The sequence below is a fragment of the Melopsittacus undulatus genome, chromosome 10, assembly GCF_012275295.1.
Source record: "Melopsittacus undulatus isolate bMelUnd1 chromosome 10, bMelUnd1.mat.Z, whole genome shotgun sequence".
Lineage (NCBI taxonomy): Eukaryota > Metazoa > Chordata > Aves > Psittaciformes > Psittaculidae > Melopsittacus > Melopsittacus undulatus.
In genome coordinates, this window is record NC_047536.1 from 5,466,271 (window position 1) to 5,488,254 (window position 21,984).

The following is a 21,984-nucleotide window of genomic DNA, read 5'->3' on the forward strand; positions in this document are numbered from 1 at the left end:
TTGTAGCATGAGACACAAGCACATGCATTGCATGGCATAAGGGTATGTTTTAGGGTGTCATATTTGTGGCAAGCTGTCGAGAATGGTTCAGAAATAAATAACAGTGCAATGGCTTCTGAAACTGAGAAAATTCTCCCCATGATATTTCTTTTTTCTTATTGTAATATCACAACATGAAGGCTGAAAAATACCAGAGTGGTGACTAACCCTTGATTCTCTGAATTCATACAGTAAAATGGTAGACCACAATATTTGATACAGGCAAATCTAAAGTGAAATCTGTCCCCATCTTTAGGCTTGCAGTATGAAGCAAGTTTTAATTTAATTTCCACAATTTTGATAAAACTGAGCTAATCAGATTGAAATGTTTACATATGTTGCCCTGACAAGGACAATTTCCTACCATAATGAGATGCGACACAAATTCTTCTATGAGAAAAAATCTTAGAACCTGGATGTCTTCTTTCTTCTTAAACTTTGAAAAATCTTTGCAATTTACACAGAACCCAATTTTGAATACAAATTGCAAATCCATTTTAAAGTACCTTTTAAGTGTACTGTGATAGCAGGATGCTCTGTGTTTATGCACTGATGCTAAAGCCCTCAAATCTGATGAAAATGCTCATACCTACGTGCTGAAAAGGGCAGTATCACAAATTTAGGACCTGTCACACTTGCAACACTCCTAGCCACCCACACACAAATTCTTGCAATACAACACAAACAATGCCAGTACTACTGATCTGATAAAATCTCAGCATCATGTATTCTGCACCAGAGCTATCCAGTTGAATGGGTAAAGATGTTTGAGGTAGAGAGGGAGGTGGGATCTGCATTACTACAAAGGAAAGGAAAGGTTAAAAAAACAGCTGAGAGGGACTCTGTATCCCTTGGAAGAGTAGGCAAGAGCACAGAAAGCAGGGGAAGTCTTTGGTCTCCAATATTTTGCCAAACCAGAAGATGGTATCCAGTAAACCTCAGCTACTAACAGCTCTGTACCCCTATAGCACTAATGAAGAATCCTGCATTTATTTTAGCAGCCATTTCATGAAATGAGCAGCATCTCCTGCATTTCTTATTCTTTTATGATATTTCATCATCTATAATGTTGTTCATGTATTTTATTTCATAAAATAGAGAATTGTATGACATATTTGCAGACATAAGGTTCTCTTGGTTCAAAAGCTAAAGAACACATTCTGAGCTTGACAACCTCTCTCTTGCCTGGCAGCAAAATAAACACTGCTGGAAAGCATGATTCCCTTTTAAGCTTTTCCATAGTTATGCACTCTGTCCATGCTACAGAGCCAAAGAAATGTGTATACATGACACATCAGAACTGTCCCTGAGACCATCTGTGCAATATGTTTAGCACACAGAATCTTTGTAAAGGAGGTGATGTGACTTATTTTACAACGTGATGTTTAATCATGTATTAGAAGAGCCTGTACACTTCTTTTTCCCATAAGACTATATTTAATGAGGAAGAAGATTTGACTTTGAGTTTATGTTTTTTTCCAGTAACCGCTGAAGTTGTTTTAGTGACCTTAATCTCCCTAGTCTCAAATATCTTTTTTGACATTACTGATATGGAAATTCCTCTCTTTTATCATCTGTAGCTTTTCTGTAGATTTCCTACAGTCTTAACTATGAACTTCAGATTTGTACACGTTTATTGTTGGTAACAGCAAATTCCTAATAAGCCCTTTCATACTAAATGCATTAATATGAACCAGCTTTCATTTCTGCTTAAAAAGTATTTTGGTCAGGTACCTCTTATACCACCTTTTGTTTCTTTGAGATGATAAATTACAAACGTGAATATTGTGTGTCTTGGCCTTTTACCAAATTATTAATCAATTGTCTTTCTCCAGCAATACAAAAATGTCATCTTTCATATTGTACATAATAATTTAAGTCCTATCTGACAAATAAATCCTTTCTCTTTCACAACAAGCCCATGCAATATTCATTCTAAACAACACTGGCTCACATCCAGTGCTTTTCCTGTCAGGAAAAACACAGTTGAAGGTGACCTCAAATAATTTCTGAGCCATCCTTGCTCTGGCTGGGGAGAATCCTGTAGCAGTGAATAGTCTCAAACCTGCTTGGAAGTGTACAGGGTTACAACCCTCCGTGGACCACAGTGCCACTGCGCAGAGCTGAAACAACATGGTGTGTAGATGTGCCATTTTGATGTGAGCATATCAGGCTGAAGACAGGACATGAGGCAATGATGGTGACTTTATATTATCCACTTTATCATAAAAATACAGTAACATGCAAGAATAGAGGGTATCTTTATTTAACAGGGTACACATCCATGTCTGCATTACTGAAATGTAATTCAGAACAGGATACTGACACTTTAATCTGGTTCTGCCTAGACAAATCCATTCCCTAGATGAAGTCAGTAACATTTATTACAAAGCAATTTGACAGAACGTATCCAAACACAACAAACGCATCATATCTACCTGGGAATCAGGACTCTGTCATTTTAAAGACTAAGGGTGTTTGCTTGCATTTCTGTGGGGTTTTCTCCCAGACTCCAAGCATGTTTGTTGTCCATAAAAACTACACATTTTAATACTCCTTAATACTCACTAAGATAAAGAAAACTAATTATCCTTACAGCTGTGTGGAGAGCGCATATACAAAAAGGCAGACAGACCTTAATGAGTTAATAGCCATCATTTCCTGTGAGTGGGGCTTTAACAAGCCCCTCAGGAAATCTCTTTCTGTGTGATTTACCTGATAGCATGTGCGTTTATCTATATTTGCAGCCTGGAAGGTCATCGTTCAGCTGTACTAACAATGTTGTATGTTTAGGCATTTCAGATCAATAATAAGTGTCACCTATCACCTGGTTTCCAAAGCTTCCTTAAACATCTTTTCTGTTTCACAGAAATCAGCAGCAGAAATTTAACAACAAAAAGTTTCCAATGAAACACTGTTTTCCATTAACTGGATTAGTTGTACTTCTCTTACATATTTTTCTGGGTCTCATTAAATGCTTTAAAGCTGTTTATTAAACTTCCAGAAAAATCTAAACAAAGCAAATTCACCAGCTATATTTATAGCACTTAATTTAAAACATTACAGTTCTCTTCCTAGAGTTCCTACATAAAAGCACAGTCTGGCCATTTCCTGGTGTAACTCAAAGGATTACTTTGGAGACTACCCCTTCACTTTATTCTCAAGGAATGAGAATGAGCTTTATTCTCAGTTCATGTTCAATGACCAAATGATTCAGTTTTAAAATTAATGCATCCAGCAGAGCCCAAAATCTAGGCTGCACCTGCAGCTCCTGATGCTTCTCCGCCTGTGTGCTTGCTAAAATAGGAGATGAACTCTTCACCTCTTCCATTTCGCCCTTCTCTCACTGAGATACAAGGGTCTCAGTAGACTTTAAATGGAACCTAGAGCAACAGAGGCTCTGCAGTTGAGTAGATCATGTACTTAGTTGGGAGAAAAGAACTTCTAGGCTGTCTTTCAAAATACTTATTTTTCTATTCTGTGACTGTTGTCTGAAATACACAGGCAGATTTACATGCAACAAACCTGCACATCCTAAAATTTCCTGTCTGAAAGCTTGAAGCAGTAGAGTATGGTGCCTAGCTACTTTTTTCCTCTTCTAGATGCATTTATGGGTCATACTCTGTAGCCGTCTACCTCACAGGACTTGAAAAAGACACAAAACTCAGTCAACAGGCATTCGTTTAACAAGTCCTAATTGCTCTGAAAGCACCTGATTTCCTACACATTGCAGATAGAAAGTATCATGTGGATGTCACAGACTCCAAGATCCCAGAAAAGAGCGGCTGCAGGTGAGCTGTGTCACCTCACTGAGCACTGAGCTTCTCCCTTGCATGCTCCAGGCAGTTCTGATCTCAGCACACAGGTTTTCAGAGGTACCTAACTCTCCCCATGCTCAGTGCTGGCAGCCCAGGAATCTACTACAAGGAACAGGTCCCTAAAATTTAGCTTGTAGTAGCTGTGAACACCTGAATTTCTTTTTCTTATATGTCAGCCACACAGTAAGGTAGCTCTTTTCTAAATCCAGCCACCAAAGAAGTAGGCATCCACTCTGAACTGTCTAATATAGTTATTGTTACAGTCTGTAAAGAGAGGCAGAAGGCAGTTCAACCCACTTAGCTTAAAAGCTTGGTTTTAGATACAGGGAGTTGTCTCTCCCCTCTCTGCTGGAGCTGGATTACCTTTGCTTCCTAACCTACAGATAGAACCCAGACAGCCAATTTAAACTTTTGGGTGGCTAGTGCAAAAGCAGCTGAATTCCACTCTTGGCAAGCTAAGCAGCATCATGACTCGGGGGATGCTGCATTAATGACCATGTCAGAGTATGTAAAAAAAAAGGAAGTTTGAAACTAATCTCTCTAACAGTGACAACCACAAAAATTGTTGCAATTATTTGCAAGATGAAGCCACTTTCTCAGTCCTAACCCCTTAATGGGATTTTCATTTAGGCAGGCATTGGCATCTCCTGTTCAAAAATACCTGAAAAAGCTCAGGTGTATCATTAAGGTCTCACCATTTCCACCCCTTAAAAGGCTACTTTTGAACTGTGACAGCAGGGACACAAGTACAGTTTAGATATTCAGTGATACTGTGCTGTAAAACTCCAAAGCACAGGTCTGTCACTGAGATTTGCAGCACTGTCTTTTCAGATGCTGCATTTGCAAATTCAACTCAGTTGAAGGGTTGGCTTTCATCAGCTTGTAAAAACCATCCAAAGCGATGCATAATGCTGAGTGATAGGTACAAAAAGTCTGAAATTGAGATGTCTTCTAAATTTGGGGTAAAATGCCTGCTCACAGAACATGTCATCAGTCAGTCCACAAATTAATATCCCATGAGGTTTGGGCTAAGTCTGTAGTTTCTACCTCACTGACCTTTTTCTTGCTTTTGGGGAGACCATGTGTTTTTTCTCTGTCCCTGGATAGCCCCACACCTCCAATCTGGTGTTTACTAGGAACAGGTGGTGCTCACTTCCCATAATGTGAGCTGGCTGTATATTCTAAGTGTCATGTACATGGTCTCTACCTCCTATGCCTCTGCTCCTTTCTTAAGGAACCTTTGTCAGAAGAAGACTAACTTGTGTTAGAACAGATGTGTTCCTGCTCAAGGGGGAAAAGAGAAGAGCATTTCTGTGCAGCTCTGTCTCCCTGCAGAGGCATTTTTGACTGTGTGACATGCTCAGCCAAGACAGCAGCTTGCTTTTTTACTCTGTTCCACCCCTCCCCACTCATCACTTTGTCCCTGTCTTTAAAAATTTGGTGGCTCGCAGACTCAGGAGATCACTTAGACGAAAGTTTGCAATCAAACCATCCATTATTATTAAGTTTAAAGGAAATCTTTTCCAATTAGTTTTCTAGACACCAGAACATGCCGACTAAAGCCACTGTAAGATGGTAACTACCCCATCAGTAATCTGTGACCCTTCTGTCCACAGGTCAGAACAGCAAAACACATTAATCAAATGAATTTATTTAAAACTGAGATCAGGCAATAAGTAGGAAGCAAATTGCAGAGGAAGCCAGTCATTAACCTGATTTCTCTTCCCTGCCTCCTCCGCTGATGCTGTACTGACTGCAGCTTCTGCCTCTGGCAGGCTTAATGAATATTCACCACTATAAAGAGTCTGACATTCTGCACCGATTCTGAAACAGCACATCAAATGCAAATAACATGCACTGAAAGAAACCTCTCTGTCATTTGGAGTATCTCTGCAGACATTCTGGTTTCACTCATCATCCCTAAGCCTTTTTAGGATTAAACTGCCCATTTAATCTTTAAAAAAAAAAAAAACCACAAAAAAACCCAACAAAAAACCCCCACAAAACAAAACCACAACCAACAACACAACAAAGAAAACAAATCAAATTCCATCATCAGCATGATAAAATGACAGATAGTGAACTGAAAGACAGAAAAATGATTCAGCCAGAACAAAGTTGAACCATTTTAACTCTTAGTTTGCCTAACAATCCAAATAATCTCTAATGGCTATGTCAATTTGGAGTCTGAAATTAAAAACCAAGTAAATAATTCACACTTTCTGCCCTTCCATCTGTTTCACCTGATCTGCACTAATGATTCAGAGAGAGGAGAAATGAACAGAATGAAAATTTCTTCCTACCAAGGAGACTGCAGCTTTAATCCATTGCTTGGATTTAAAGCCAGTAACATTAAACAGGGTAATTATAGCACATATGTTGAAGATCTGTAACCCCCCACTGCTCCCACATCAAGATACAAAGCAGGCAGTGGGTGTGGAGGTCAGTCTCAGGTTACTGTCTATGCTGACACAGAAATTTAATTTAAATTGACATTATTTATCGTATTATAAGAAAACAATCTTACTTGGCTGTGTATTAAAGCAATTGTCTCAGCTACCAAATAGTTCTGCCAGCATATTCTGAGAAATGTGAAAGCAAAATTGATTTGCTTGTACCACAGCCTGCTGCAGCCAGAGCACAACACAGGGGAAATGGCTTCCCACAGCTGCTGAAGAAGCAAAGTACAGTGTCTGCAGCTCCCCTCCTCTCTTTTCACTAAGAGTGTTTTCCTGCCACAAAAACATCAGCTTCCTTCTAGTGCTATACTGGTGTCCAGTCCTGCTCCTCGATGGCACAGAATTTGTCTTAGAAAGCACCAGTTAGTACTTGCTCAGCACAAGCTTTAACCTTCTCCTCACCAACCTGAGGACTAATTTGCTGCATCACTGAGAGAGCATGCACACACATCCAGATGCTCCACATCATCTTTCCAAATCTAATCGGACACTGGACTCTGATAGATATGAGTCCTGTACTCAGTTCATACTCTGCATATGAACATCTGTGTTGTAAACAGAGGTTGTTAAGGACAAATTATCCTGCTATGGACTATCCTGGTAGATGGATTTTTCTTTGGGCATTTTACCATGTCTGCAGGCTCACAATGATCATTTTTAAGAGTTCATAGTTAAAAACAAGCTCGCCCCCCCCCAAAAAAAAAAATCAAAGAAAAATACCCACAAAACCCTCCACAGATTATTTTAATCTAATAAATGCTTTGTAAATGTAATGGAGGCAGCCAAAGCACCAGCCATTCTGCCCTTGTTTGAATGCAAACGGTAAGGCAAAGGGCAGAAAATAGTGCAGGAAAACTGGACTTGGTGCTGGGGGGACTGCTGTGCCTCTCAGTTCTTGGGAAGGGAGAAGGGAGAGGTGGTTTGGAGGGCACAGTGTTTCCCTGAGGACGTAAGTGCAGCGGATTGGCTTTGCTGGCACTCATGTATCTCCACCAAAGGCTTCTTTTTTCCTTCAGGTTAAACCAAGTGCTACGTAGCCTCCTTCAATGTCCCAAACTGAACCAACTGGAACATCAAACAGCTGGCCAGGCCTCTGCTAAGGGCTGGTTTTAGGTGACACATCCCAAAAATGTGGACTTTGAGACAAATCTTTAAAAACTGGGATGTCTGATTTGTAGCTTAAAACTCCCTCTGGATGTGACCAGGAGGGAGGTGGCATTCTGCTTCCAGCTGACTGGTGCTGTGCATGGGTGCTGCCTCTATTATATAAAGACATGAAATATTGCCAATGGAGCAAAAGACATTGCAGAAGACAAAGCTCTGAATGTCAGGAGGCCAGGAACAGATCTGTGCACTGCTTAACCTGTGCTACAGAAAGCCAATTCTGGTTACTGTGTTGTGTCAAATTTAAATAAAAATAATTTAATTCTTATAGGCAAGCACTTTTATGTGAAAGACAACAGGCTCACAAAGCATCATAAATCCTGCTGTGAAGGTGAAAAGGAGGAAGCATTTCCTGGCTGCTGCTATAGCCTGTAGCAGCGTTCTGCAGGCAGTCAACCCCCCCTGCTCCAGCTCGATCTCTGCTTGATGAGCTGTTGAACTGAGGCCAAGAACACAGATGCTCTCTCTATCAGGTCGCCTGCTGCCACTGGAGGCCACCCTGCTTCCATGGGGTGATCACAGATCAGCAGCTTGGGCTCTGGTCTGCAGCCACTACAGCCGCTACGTTTTGCCTCAGCCCCCCAGCTAGAAGGCTGTCTGAGATTGCCTCCCCAAAGAAGGAAAACTTCAGGTTGGGGATTTCAGGTTACTTCAAGGGAAGGCAGAAGGCAGGATTAGATGTTCTCCTAGCACTGGACCTCCTGCACAGGGCTAGCTTGTTTTTATTTCTGTCCATTTTGTAGAGTGAACACTCCTAAATTCAGCTGAATTCAGGCCCTTCTGCTTACCCTCAACAAAACTGTTTACTAAGTACCAGTCTCTACAGCCGTGAAAACCATCTGCAAGCAACTTTACCTCAGTCCATATTAACTGATGGTGCATAAAGAGGAAAAAGCCCAGCACAGCTGCCAAAACCCAGCACTGGTAGGCAGAAGAGAATCCCCAGTTTTTAACTGAGCACAATAGAAAGACAGTAACTATGGAAACTTGAAGCATCAATTTTAGTCTTTGGAAGCAGAAGCTAATTTTAGCTAACTAATCGGATGCTTGAAGTGGTAGTGAAAGAAAAAGTGACATACTCATTTTGGTACTTTAGAGGCATCTATTTTAAACATGAATGAATGTACAAGCTTCATGACTCTGAAAGAGTAGGATAATAATGGATCATGGACACCTAAGGAAGAATCTTAAAAGACAATTTTCTTTCTTTCTTCACCATCTATGTTTAGCTTACTGCTTCAATCATTCCTCTCGTATATGGTTCCCATGCCAGCAGACCAAACCATTGTAATCTCCAGGCCAAATGACTACAGTGTGAAGCTTTCTAATTGGATTTTTCAATGCTTCAGAGAGTGGAAAATGTCTTTTATAGGTTGAAGGAGGCTCCCTGCTCTGAACCCTAGATCTGGAACCTGTTTCCTGGCTTCCTCTGGCTCTGATCACAAATAAGGAGATAATTTTACTCGCATTTTATTGATGAAAGCTGAAACTGGCCTTTTCTCTGTCTGGATCACAAAGAGGAAAAAAGGGTACTATTACTGTGTAGTTTAGTTTAGTTTGGTTTTGTTATCTTCAAGGGATTTCTTAATTTTAAAAGTAAACTGTACCATACAGGTATATAAATTGAATTCAGACCTACAAAATCCTTTAGCTGACCTGCTCTGACTAGTTTATCACTGAAGCTCTGTAAAATTCTCATCTTCCAAAAGCCAGTTAACTAAATACTAAACATCTATGTTGATTCTCACAAATATGGCTGTTAGCCAGCAACCTGTTCTAAAAGAGGCGTGTGACCTTAATACCTTCCACGGGAAGGGGCTGTAAAACTGAAGACATCCCAGGCCTCAAAACAGAGGTAGTCACATCCCTCTTTCCTTTCCACAATATGTATGTCACATTAGCAGCTTCCTATCATCTCCCATTAGGATCACATGCCTTTATTATTTCTTTTTACAGATATGGGATGAATGGAGCTAATAATGTTTCACATCCACTAAAAAGGAATCTTAATTAAATGTGATGAGTAACTGCTAATACAATATGATAAGCCCCCTGGATACACATGCTACACAATTTCTGTGGTTTTCAGCATCCTTTGAACATTCTCCAAGGACAAAATGGAGATGACCTTGTAAACACTCCCCACATCCATTCCCTTGCTGCAGAAATAGCTTCACTCTTGTAACTGGTTGAGATGTCCACCCTTGGAGGACTTTTTTAGGTTGCAGGTAAATCCAGATGTTATGATCACTTAGTCACCTGGGTCTTCAACACTTTAAAGTAAATTATTTTGATACTGATGACATGAACCAGACTGACTACCCTTGGAAATCTGGACCTACTGTATCACGGTGCCAAGCCTTCTACCTGTTTGTCTTCCCCTGCAGCTAAAGATGCCCTCTTTATATTGAAAGCACAGTGCCTGCTTGAACTATATGATGAAAAGTTTGCATTAGGTTTTCAACAGATGAGTATTGGTGCCATTCTGCTGCATTTAATGATCTGCAGGCAATTCTTCTCTGTCTGGCTGTTAAAAGCCAACTGAAATGTGTTTATGAACCTCCTAACTTGTTCAGTGTTTTATTCTACTTGATTACGTAAACTGAAATCAGAAATTGCTTCATGATGTGCTGCAAAAGCTATATAATGCTGAAATACAATAAATTTAACAAGGAGATTACTTGAGGAAGGATAATTCTAATTGGATACTACAGGAAAATTTTCACACTGAGATCAGCCATAGGAGTCATCTCCCTGGGGAAGTGGTAGATTCCCCAACACTGGATACTTTTAAGATTCAGCTGGACAGGGTGCTGGGCCAATCTAGTCTAGATCATGCTTTGCCAAGAAAGGTTGGACCAGATGATCCTTGAGGTCTCTTCCACCTGGTATTCTATGATAATACACAATTATGGAATATTAAGGTATGGTTATCTGAGTAAAGATGAGGTCAAAGTTGGCAGTTGCTTGAAATGGGTGGGACCACACTGCAACAGCCATTTCAACAAAGTTACAGATGTCTTTTATGTCTGTCTCTAGGACTACACTTCCTTAAATATTCATCAGATGGTAAGCATTAAATCTTGGAGGCTTAACACAAATGAAAAATGGGCAGAGCCATCTCTTAATTTTTGATCACTGTAACCTTTTCTGAATAGAACCCTCATAATCCCAGTTACAGAATTAGTAAATGATCTACTTTATATTTCAATTATTTAGATTTTAATTTTATAGCCCCAGTCATACTTTAAGCCAAGAATTGTTCTCAATGGAACAACTGGAGAAATGTCTCAGGCTCATCCTTCCATGTAAAATGATGCTTTACATTATACTCAGGAACTGCTCATTTGCTAATGAATTCTTCAAGAAAAGCATTGCTCAAACAGTTGTAGTAACATATCAGAAAGTTATTTATATATAACATGCCTGCCATTTCACTTCTCTGAAGGAAATATTAAAAATGGAAGAACTGGCTTGACATGAACAGGAAGATCAAATTTGGGAAATGAATTATTACACATAAAGTGTAATGCATGTAAATGGATGTCTGAGAATGAAGTAAGGAAAATTAACTTCATTTCTACATTATTATTTAATGGAGCCTGAGTTAGGAAAAAATCCTATCCTGATTAAATTTTAGAAAATTCACATTTCTTATAGCTCTGGTTCCTTTAAATGAAAAAGCAGGGAGAAAATCAAGGACAGACTATATCTGGATTGATAGCAGAGTTATTTTCCTTCCAGGAAATGTGTCATATGCTCAGGTAACTAGGACAAGATGACAAAGAACAGAGAAATTGAAAAGATCTTAGTCTTTATAAAAGTCAAAAGGTGATGTTACTGCTTCCTAAATCCTTCACTTCAAAAGGAATTTTAAATTAACATCTGGTGGTATCTACATGTAGAATATCTAAAATATTTTAGCACTGAATTAAACTTTAAACTTTTCTGCTTTCCCATTGTATTTGTGTGTATATACATACATGTTGTATAAAGTTGGTTCACTTGTGATTGTTGAGAAGGCGACTGGCTTCTTAATTATTACATACAGACTTTAGATTAAGTGCACTCAGAACAATGCAGAGAGCAAGTCCTGACAGCAACAGGGACCACTGTGAAGTATCAGCCTCACGTACACCAGCCGATAAGATAGACACTTCTCTGAACTGCTGCAGACTGGGGCTGTGCAAGGCTTTCCTTCAGTAGAAAGAAAATCCATGACCAAGGTGTGTGCACTGATACATTCTGTGCATAAACTGTGGCCTGCTGATACCCACAGTAGTCCTTGCACGGAGGTGAGCATACATAATGTAAAGGCAATGTTTCAGAAACTACGCCAAATCAAATGCTTACACCTCAGAAACATTTTAAAGATTGATTTGAGCTGGAAACATGAGATGAGACCACATTATTTGCAATTCCATAAAAGCCATATCCAACCAGAGCCTCTTAAAGCTCTTTGTGCTGCTCAGGATGAGCTAAGCCCTCTTATGCCTCAAAACCCACCACATTTCGGATTCTACTTTCCCTGCATCTTTCCTCAGTCACACCACTACTATATCAGGTGATGGAGGAAGAGGTTTGTTAGATTATCAATTCTGTATCTGGAATAATATTGTAATGGGTATTATGTCCTAGTCCATTTTAATCCACACAGATCACTCAAGTTCAGAGTCCCAGTGTGTGGTGCAGCTCACGTACATCAGATCATATGATGATTAAGCACATATTTCTGCTATACCAGGGAACACTGTTCTCCCACTGTTCATCCTACTTGGGCATGCGAGGTGCCAAGCAAACCAACTCCCCCACCAGCTCTCCAGAATTGTCAGCAGACTCCATTTGGTGTCTGACTTGGCAAGATAAGGAGCTCTTCATTGCAAAGGTGTGAGACCAGCATGTATCAGCAGGGGAACAAAAAGTTGGAAGAATTTAATCCTTAGATTTTCCAACCTGACAGTTCTGTAAAGAGGGATTTTTGTCAGCTATTTCAACATGTTCCCTTACTAGAAAGGGAATTCATCTTGGTATGCCTTGTCCCACTAGGTGTAAATGGCTGCAATCTTTAAATTGCTTCATATTCTCTCTGTGATCCACAACTGTAACACTGAACCTAACCTAAACATATTCCCTTTATACCAGACTTGCAGAAGAAATAGCTTGGGGTAGCTTTCAGAAACAATTTGTGACAACAAGGAGAAAAAAAGCTCTATTTATATCTCTTCCTGCTGACACATGGAATACCACACACTTCAGTCAAGCATATACATGCAGCTGCTCAGTGGCTGGAATTTCTGCAGTAGCTTAGAGACTGGAGGAGATGCAATCAAAACACATCTAATGTGTACCAATGAGAAAAGACAGCAAAAGGATGCTTCAAAATGCTGTGCTTGATCTAGTTCGTTCTACTCACCAGAGAGGCACATAATCCTGAATTTTATATTCAGAAACATGAGGGCATATTTACTGAAACTAGCACTAACATTTAATACCTGTAAAAACAATATAATCATGCCTGAAGATCTTCAATGAGCAGCTATGGAAAATTTTTGCATCAGCAATTACTCGATTTGCACATCTAGTAAAACAATTCGGTGAACAGGCAAACAGATTTTTGTCTCTGCAGATAAGCAAATCTGCTAGTTGCTAAGAGGTGATGTGTCAGTCTTCAGGAGGGGACAATACCTGGACAATTGGGCTCAGTAGCAAATACTGGTATGAGCCATATAGCCTTGCCTATAGCATCTGAGAAACAAATAGCAGAAATTAATTACGAGGGCTTTACGTTTTTGGTTTTGTTTTTTTTTTTTTTTTTTTCCCCAGGGTCCAGAGCTTTCCCTTTGGCCCATAAATATTTTTAATATTTTTAAGAGATACAGACACTAAACCATGCCACCCAAGGCTCTGTCCAACCTGGCCTTGAACACCACCAGGGATGGAGCATTCACAACCTCCATGGGCAACCCATTCCAGTGCCTCACCACCCTAACAGTAAAGAACTTCTTCCTTATATCCAATCTAAACTCCCCCTGTTTAAGTTTTAACCCATTACCCCTTGTCCTGTCACTACAGTCCCTAATGAAGAGTCCTTCCCAAACATCCCTATAAGCTTCCTTCAGATACTTGAAGGCTGCTATGAGGTCTCCATGCAGCTTTCTCTTCTCCAGGCTGAACAGCCCCAACTCTCTCAGCCTCTCATACAGGAGGTGCTCCAGTCTCCTGATCATCCTTGTGGCCTCCTCTGGACTTGTTCTAACAGCTCCATGTCCTTTTTATGTTGAGAACACCAGAACTGCACACAATACTCCACGTGAGGTCTCACGAGAGGAGAGAGACAGAATCACCTCCTTCAACCTGCTGAATACTGAAAATTATGCATTAATTGCTCAGCTGCTCTCTTCAAGGCCTCAGTCATTCACAAAATTATACCAAATGGTGCCAGGTGTGATAACTTTCCCCTTACTGAAGAAGCTGGGATAAACTCATTGACCAAAGACCACACTAGGACCCAAAGTCACCTCTCCAGACAACTACGTCTGCAACTGCACCCACACCTGAAGAACTTTCGTAATGCAAAACCTGCTCTAAAAAACTTAGGAATCAGTTCATACTCCCCCCCCAATCCCTCCCACTCCTGCCTGCAGCTTCGATTTAGTGTTTGTCTTCAAAAGCCAAAGTGAATCATCCATCTCCTGCCTCTTAATCCTCAACTATCAAAAGCCTCTCTGCAGGTTTTCTGCTGCTTCTCCAAGTACTTCTGATTCAGGCTCACTACAAAAGCTTCATTAAGAAAGAAAAATGCTGAGCAGGTGGCACTGCCATAGTTTAAAACACACAGAATGGAATCAAGCTTATTCCCTTGTGGCTGTGGTATTTTAATCACAACTAAATAATGAAAGAGCATAAACTGCAGCCTGAATTTTCTCATATATCTTTTTCTACCCATGTAAGACTTCTGTGTCTCTAGTCTTTGCACTGTGGGATCATGTCATGCCCATTCATCCTGCCCTTTCTCAGAATATTTGTCTCTTATCAATAGTGTCCTGGGTTCAGAAGTAGCAGTCATTTTTCTGCTTCTTAATAGCTGGTGCAGTGCTGTGTTCTTGACTCTCAGCCTGAGAACAACGCTGATAACACCAATGTTTTTAGTTGCAGCTCAGTAATATTTACTCTGACCAAGGACTTTCTGAGTCTCATGCTCTGCCAGGGAGGAGGGGAAGCTGGGAGGAAGCAGAGACAGGACATCTGACCCAAACTAGCCAATGAGGTATTCCATACCACAGCACGTCATGCCCAGTATATAAACTGGGAGGAGTTATCTGGAAGGGCTAGACCACTGCTTGTATTGGGCTGGGTATCAGTCGGTGGGTGGTAAGTGGTTGTATTCTCTTCCCTTGTTATTTACCTTATCATTATTATTATTGGTGGTAGCAGTAATGATTTGTGTTATACCTTAGTTACTGGACTGTTCTCATCTCAACCATTGGGAGTTACATCTTTTGATTCACCTCCTCATCCCTCTGGGAGCAAGGGGAGGACCGTGAGAGAGTGGCTGCGTGGTTCTGAGTTACCGGCTAGGCTTAAACCATGACACAGTAGTTTTGTGATTTTTGTGATAATCTCAGGTTTCACAGGGAAAAAACAAACAAAAGAACCTACTTTCGGCTGCTAGTGCACCAGAAACAAAATAAATCTTTGGGTTTGATAAAAATACTAATTTTTAAAACAAGCTCTATTTGAGGCTTAAGTTTGCAGCATTTTGGATTGGCAGCATAGGACTGACTCAATGCAGTATCATGGTCTCTTTCTTCATCCTGCTCTCTACACCATTACCCTTTTAATAGCAGGTGCTTACCCTTAGCCAGGCACGTGTGACAAACAGAACATACCATATATATGCTACTGCTGCAGAAAAAGCACCCACCTCTATAAATCTAATTCCAGACAATGAAGAGCTTGTGTCTGAGAATCACAGAACTGAGTAATCAACAACCATGGTCTGCAAGACAGAAAAATATCTTCTGATGGCTTCCTTCATAGTTGCCCACTGGTTTTTTGATTCTTTTTCAGTATTACCATATTATGCTGCTTCCCTAAAGGCTGTGGGGACTAACACTGTTATCCTGCATAACCGTATCTGGCACTTGACCTAAATATGTTTCTCCAGATTAGGCAGTGACATTCTCATCTGGAAACTCTGTTTGTACATTCAAACTGTTGTCTCAGCACAAAGGTGTACACAAGTTATTCTGAAAACCAAGCTCAATGTGTGCTAGGATGTACTGTCTGTATCTCAAAAAATTTAGTGATTAGAATGATTTGAAGCTTTCACATCCAGATTCCAGGATTTCTGCAACTTGCGCCTCCCAGCCTGTATGATAAAGTGATGGGTCTATGTCAAGTGGTGGCAGGGACAAACCTCCACACCACAAATAACATCTTTTCCCCTAACTGTCAACCTCAGTAGAAAAGCATAAAAACGATTAACACAGAAATAAGAAATAGCCAGTGGCTACTAGCCTCGATTCTTCCAAGTCAAAGATGAAACACAAGCAGGTTTGCAAAGGGGTAGAAATTCCCACCCAGCACCTCTGCTCTGTAGTGAGCAAGAGACATCCCTGCCAGGTGCTGCCATTTGTCCCCTTTCACAAATACTATATTTATCTCATCAGCAAAATATTCCCGTTACCTTAATGCATGCTATATAGTTTTCATAATTACCGTCAGAATTGCATAATCTTAGACCACATGTTCTGTATGATAAAAACCCTGCAACACTTAGTTGCCTTTGTTCCAAGTGAATAAAGGCCATTCAAAATACAAACAATCCTCCCTTGTCTCCTCAGTTACCCTGTGAAAGTGGAAGGACTTTGATACAGCCCAGAAGGCAAAAAAACTCAGTATCTCCTCTACAAGAATACCTATTCAACAGTTTCAAGAGTATCTGAACATCTGAGCTGACCTTAACTATTAACCCAACATATGAAATGAGCAACTGTGCATCCAAAAGTCAGGACCAAGGAGAGATAAATATTCACAGCTCAGCAGCAGCACCATATATTGAACACTAGCTTGACTAGCATGCCAAAATTGTTGCAGAAAATTATATGCTCACAAAAATTAATGCCATAAGATTAATATAGCTCCAGTTTTTAACCAGTAATTCCTCTGAAGTGCAAAATGGCCAGTTTTCTCATCTTGCTATATGATGGCTGTTAGGCTTTTGTCTTTTCAACACCCTTATCAAATGCTTCATTATTCTTGGACATGGTGTCTCTTTCATTGTTTGCATTCTTCCTACTCAGAAAATGAAAGTCCTTATCTTTCTTTTCTCTTCATTATCTGTTACAATCAACCACAACAAAACCAGTTCTTGTTTTTTCTTTCTGCCACCATATTTCCACAAGGTTAATTCTCTACAAGCACAACAATCCTTTGATCTGAACATGCAGTTCCAGGCATGTAGCCTGTGTTATTCCTACCCTTTTTGTGCCAGTATTAGTTCCCATCAGAAGCTAACAGACTTGAAAATTAAGTCTACACAAGCCTTTTTCAGGCAGATCAGCTCCTCAAATCAGCTAACTCTATAATCAGAAGAGAAACACTGCTGATCGGAGAGAAGACTGGAATGTGTGGCTTAAAAGTGTGACATAAAAGTGAATGTGTGCTTAAAAGAAGCAAACCAAAAAATCCCAGAATAAGACTAGTATAAACTGATACGGAGTTACACAAAGCTCATCCATTTAGTCCACACAACCTCCCTAAAACGCAGGCGAGCTCTTTTCTCCTACAAGTCTCACTATCTTCCCTGCCAGGTACCTCCTTTTTTTCCCAGAATACAAGCTGGATAAGAGCAGGGACATGTCCTAAAGTTGAAAACTAACTCTTTTTTTAAATTCAAATTATTTGCAGTAAGCCTACAACACAGACAGGACTACAGGCAATAAGGACAGAGGTCTGCTTCCTAGTGCTTTCTTCAAACTATTGCTTTGTATAACCTCTCTCCTCCTTCCACAAGTTTGCTTAACCATCACCAAAAAAAGGTAAAAAAAAAAACAAAAAAGGAGGAATAGCAGTGAAAACCCATCATGCTCCTGGTATTATTGTGCTCTACAAAGTAGGGATTTTTATTTTGGTTTCCTAGCAACTCTGCATGCCAACTTGGCAGTGATTTTGTATGGAGCACTAGTTAACAGAGTGTTGCAGCTCTTCTTGAGGAGGTACTTTAGACTCATTAACTGCCTTTTTTTCTCCTTTAATGCACAAGTCGAGTGTGCACTAAGGCTGCCTGAAAGATTTGTATGAAGAAACACCTACATTTTACTTTTACGGACATTCCATCCTTCAGTGATATTTTACTTCACATGAAGAGCCCTTAAACTAGTATTTGACTAAAATTAATCAGAAGAAATGAACAAATGGAAAGGCGAAACTGCAGATTAAAGTTATCATCAAGGATTTCCAACCAGCGCTGACCTCACGTCATAGCTATGAGAGACACAGATGCCTGTTACGAACACTTGCCATCTGTGAATAGTAAAAAGAGAAATACCAGGCAAGCATAAGGAGGTTAATTATAAAACTTGATGAGGATTAAGCTTTTAAAAATATATTTGACATATAATTTGAATATGCATAAAAATGCATCAAGAAACAGACATCAGTACTCAAGGCTGGGAACATACTTTCCACTGAGAACAGCTAGAAAACCAGCAGAAATGCTCCAAGCCTCCATCATGCTGTCTAGCCAACACACCTCAACAAAGCTCAGAAACTGACTTGCATGGATGTTCTCTGCGTGACCCAATGGCCTCCCTGCTAGGGCTGCCAATTAGTTTCAGTTGTGATAGTGTTTGGCCTGATATGGCAAAATGCCAACAGGGAACTGGATTAGGATCACCAAATTATTTTGCCTGTCAGCCCAGAAGTAAGTAGTTCTCTTTCCCATTAATGGGTCTTCTAGATAGGTTTAGCTGCAGTTTGAAAGTCTGCCCACAGATATGGATATACTGATTTACAGTGTGAAACAACACAAAAAGGCTTTGTTGTGTCTCCAAGCTTCACTGCTGGAAATAGTTTTACTGCATAACTGCAACTGCACTCTTCAGAGGGACAAAGATGGGGATCCTGAGGGGACCACAGTGTGTGTGGTCTTTGTGAAACTTTGTAGCCTTTTTTGCTCCATGGGAATAAAGCTCAGTTAGAAAGAAAAGGTGATGTTCATCATGGTGCTTTATTTCTCCCAGCTGGAGTGAAGTCTGGGAATGAGTGAGGCAGATAATCTGACAATACTGCTCTTAATTTATTTTAATTCTTCTGTTTTCACCTACACATGTGGGAAACTCTGCTACCCACTTAGCATAAATTTGCAGCAAGATAATAATCTATCAAGAAAAGGTAATTTTTACTAAGAAGAGATAGCATTATTCATGATAACTAGAGAGAACAAATCCCTTGGAAACCTAGTGAGCAGTTTGGTGCTAACACACTCCTCCTGCCACAGTTGCTGGTTACTTTTTCAGGCCAGCTTATCTTCTCTATATGTGACCGAATGCATTTGACTCCAGGCATTTGTAAAGACTGCCTGCTTATACTGGCTGAGATGATGAGAAGAGCAGTTAGAAATTGTATGGTGAACACTGAAGATATTCAGTTACTGTAGTTATTAATTATGACCACTTAAACACCACTATAGGCATGCAAATTGATTTACCACTAAAACGACGCCTCTTGCTCCTGGGAGCATTCAGGATCATGGAACACTAATACAGCATGAGATAGTGAAAAACTGAGAGCAGGAGGGAGGAGAATGTAATTTGCAGCTACAGATCCTAAGATGTGTTTAATGTGTGATGCTCCTTGGTAATGGAAAATGCATGTTGGATTTTGTGTCTTAAAAACAATGTTGCAAGGTCTGCAGGCAGAGTTTGAAGAAGAGAAATTCTGGGAGAGAAATTTTTAATTTTGCATTTTCCAGTATTATTATATTTTTAATACAGGTTTTGCCATTTTCATTGACTTCCTTTGCTCAAAACCTCTTTGTCTGTCTGACAACATTCTGTTCTTCTTTTTAAGCTCAACTACTATATTCAAACGATTACGTGCAACAAAAATATCAGAAAATTGAATTAAGAGAACTAAAGACAACTTTCCTGATTGTTTTTGAGTTCAGTTTATGGTTTCTGGATTTCCAATTGCCTTTCAATGTATGAAAAACCTGAATTCAAAATGCTGAAATGACTTGAAGATCAGAGCTTGCTTCTTGGAAATGATTTATTTTTTGAGGTTTGAATAACCTACCTAGAATAAGCAATTCATAAGACAAGGCACTAGGCCAAGGAGGTGTGATTACAGGATAAGAAGATATAACCTAGGGCAAATCCCTCAGCCAGCTCTAGTTATCACAGGGACAAACACAGAGAGGGAAGGGCAGAAGACCTCTCTTGCCATTAATTGTCTAAGTGATTAAGGAGATTAGCTGCATAATTGGATATTTAATCAGTGCCACTCCCAGCCCAAGTAGCAGCCTATCATGTGTGTTGGTATTATATGCCTGAAGTCTTGACCTTTACACTGAGATTGAACTCACTTTGCAGCCCCTCAAATCCCACCCCACTCCATGCAACAGGATAGCATACACCTCCCAAGGGAGCCTTGGCACAGGATTTGCTTTTCAGTCAACAAATCTTGCTTGACTTTTCAACATCTCCTTTTCTTAACAGTCAAGAAAAAGTCATAGGAGGCTGGCACAAGACAGAACTGGGCCACTAACAACAGGAAATGAAGCACTTGCTCCATTCCTAACAACAAATTCAATTAAAATATAAGCAATTTAATTTCATCATGTTCAAAACACTACCGGTGAATTCTGTTCTAGCTCCAGTCTCCTTAACAGCATCTGTTATGGGATGAACTGCTGCTGTTATATGATTTTACTCTGGTCTCCTGTTGGTATCTGATCCCAGCACTGTTTTCTGAGCTGGGGTGTGCAGTCTCAGGAGGCTGCAGCCAGTCTCACTTCTCTGAACCCGTCTTACCTACCTGTGCAACTGATACAGGGGTAACCAATGTACAGGGGGGTAATACAGAGAAATTGTACAAGGGGATTAAAGGAATTCCTTTGCTTAAACAAAAGTATTGTCTGTTCTAAGTACCTAACATGCCAAGGCATTGACTACTGCTGAGGAGGAGAAGCAGATGCTTAGTTCTACTGATAAGGGACAAAAGCAGATGTTTAGTTCCACTGATAAGCAGGGGAGAAGCAGACTGGGCACCAACGAAACCCTAAGGCCATGTGTGAAGACTAACAGGTGAAAAGTTTAAGAAGAGGAAGACTCATTTACTTCATCTTGATGACCCCTACCCACAAGAGGAAGACTCATTTACTTCATCCTGAGACCCCTGCCCATGACCAGAAGGGGCACTGCACAGGTGCAAAGGACCTTCTAGGTCATTATAATATGAAGAGGGGATAGATAATAAATATGTATAGGTGTATCGAGTAACCTAATGTATATGTATACCTTAAGAGAATAAATGTAAAGGGAGAACAACCCTGAGGTGTGCATATTTTGGAGGATCTATCCCCATGCACCTCAGTGCTGAATAAAAGCATACCTACTTTACAACTTTAACGAGTTGTGGAGTCTATCTGCACATCACAACCAGAAGCAGCACACTATTTTTCCCATCATAAACACACAGAAACACTTTCCACAGGATCACGAAGGGTTTGTGTGGTTCTTTTTTCCTTCCTAATCAACCTATTTATTGTGCTAGCTTTGTGTGCATGCTAAGAGGGGATGCTTTTAGGGATGGGTGACTATAATTATACAAGACAAGAGCAGAGAAGCTGTACTCGGATTCATTCCCTCCACAGTCAGAGCCTTGGTTTTCTGAGAATTAAATCCCATAATGAAGTGATGCCTTTGCATGCTGCTATTACTCTTTTACATCTCTCATTACACCCTCTGAGTGCACACAAGTAATGATCGAATGAGTTCAGTGTTTAGCTCTCAAAGTAAATTCAGTATCTCTAGGTCAATGTTACATAAATAATCAGAATTGGTTTTCAATGCTGGAACTGCAGCATTGCTTTCTCTGCTTTGTGCAGTGCCACCAAAGCAAAAAGGCAAAGAGATCAGAGACATGCAAAAGAGAGAAACAGAATGGCCAAGAGGAATGTGAAGCAGCCTCTGCCTCCCTCTTTAAAAGCTGCTGAAGGTCTGACATGGCAGGGAAAGGGCCTCTAAGCACTGCAGTGAAACTTGAAGGCTGAAACTATAACCCACAGTGTTCCGGAAGCCCTGATTTAATGGGCTCTCTATGGCACAGCAGCTGGAGCAGCACAGGGAAGGATGGCCCCCAAACAGTCTCACAGCTCTGTTACTCTTTGCTCAGTGAGAGCATTTTAGGCCAGGCAGATGCTGATCCAGTCCTCAGCATTGTTCTAAATCTCTGTTATAAGAATAATACTAGTCTTTCTGCACCTCGTTTTTTTTCTT

The 21,984-nt window shown here is 40.3% G+C and overlaps 1 protein-coding gene across 3 annotated transcripts in view; it reads right to left on the reverse strand.

The window, feature by feature from the left end:
• The window catches only part of LOC101878671 (protocadherin alpha-C2), a 132,701-nt gene that overhangs the window by 2,266 nt on the left and 108,451 nt on the right, over window positions 1-21,984 (reverse strand). The window lies entirely within an intron of this gene.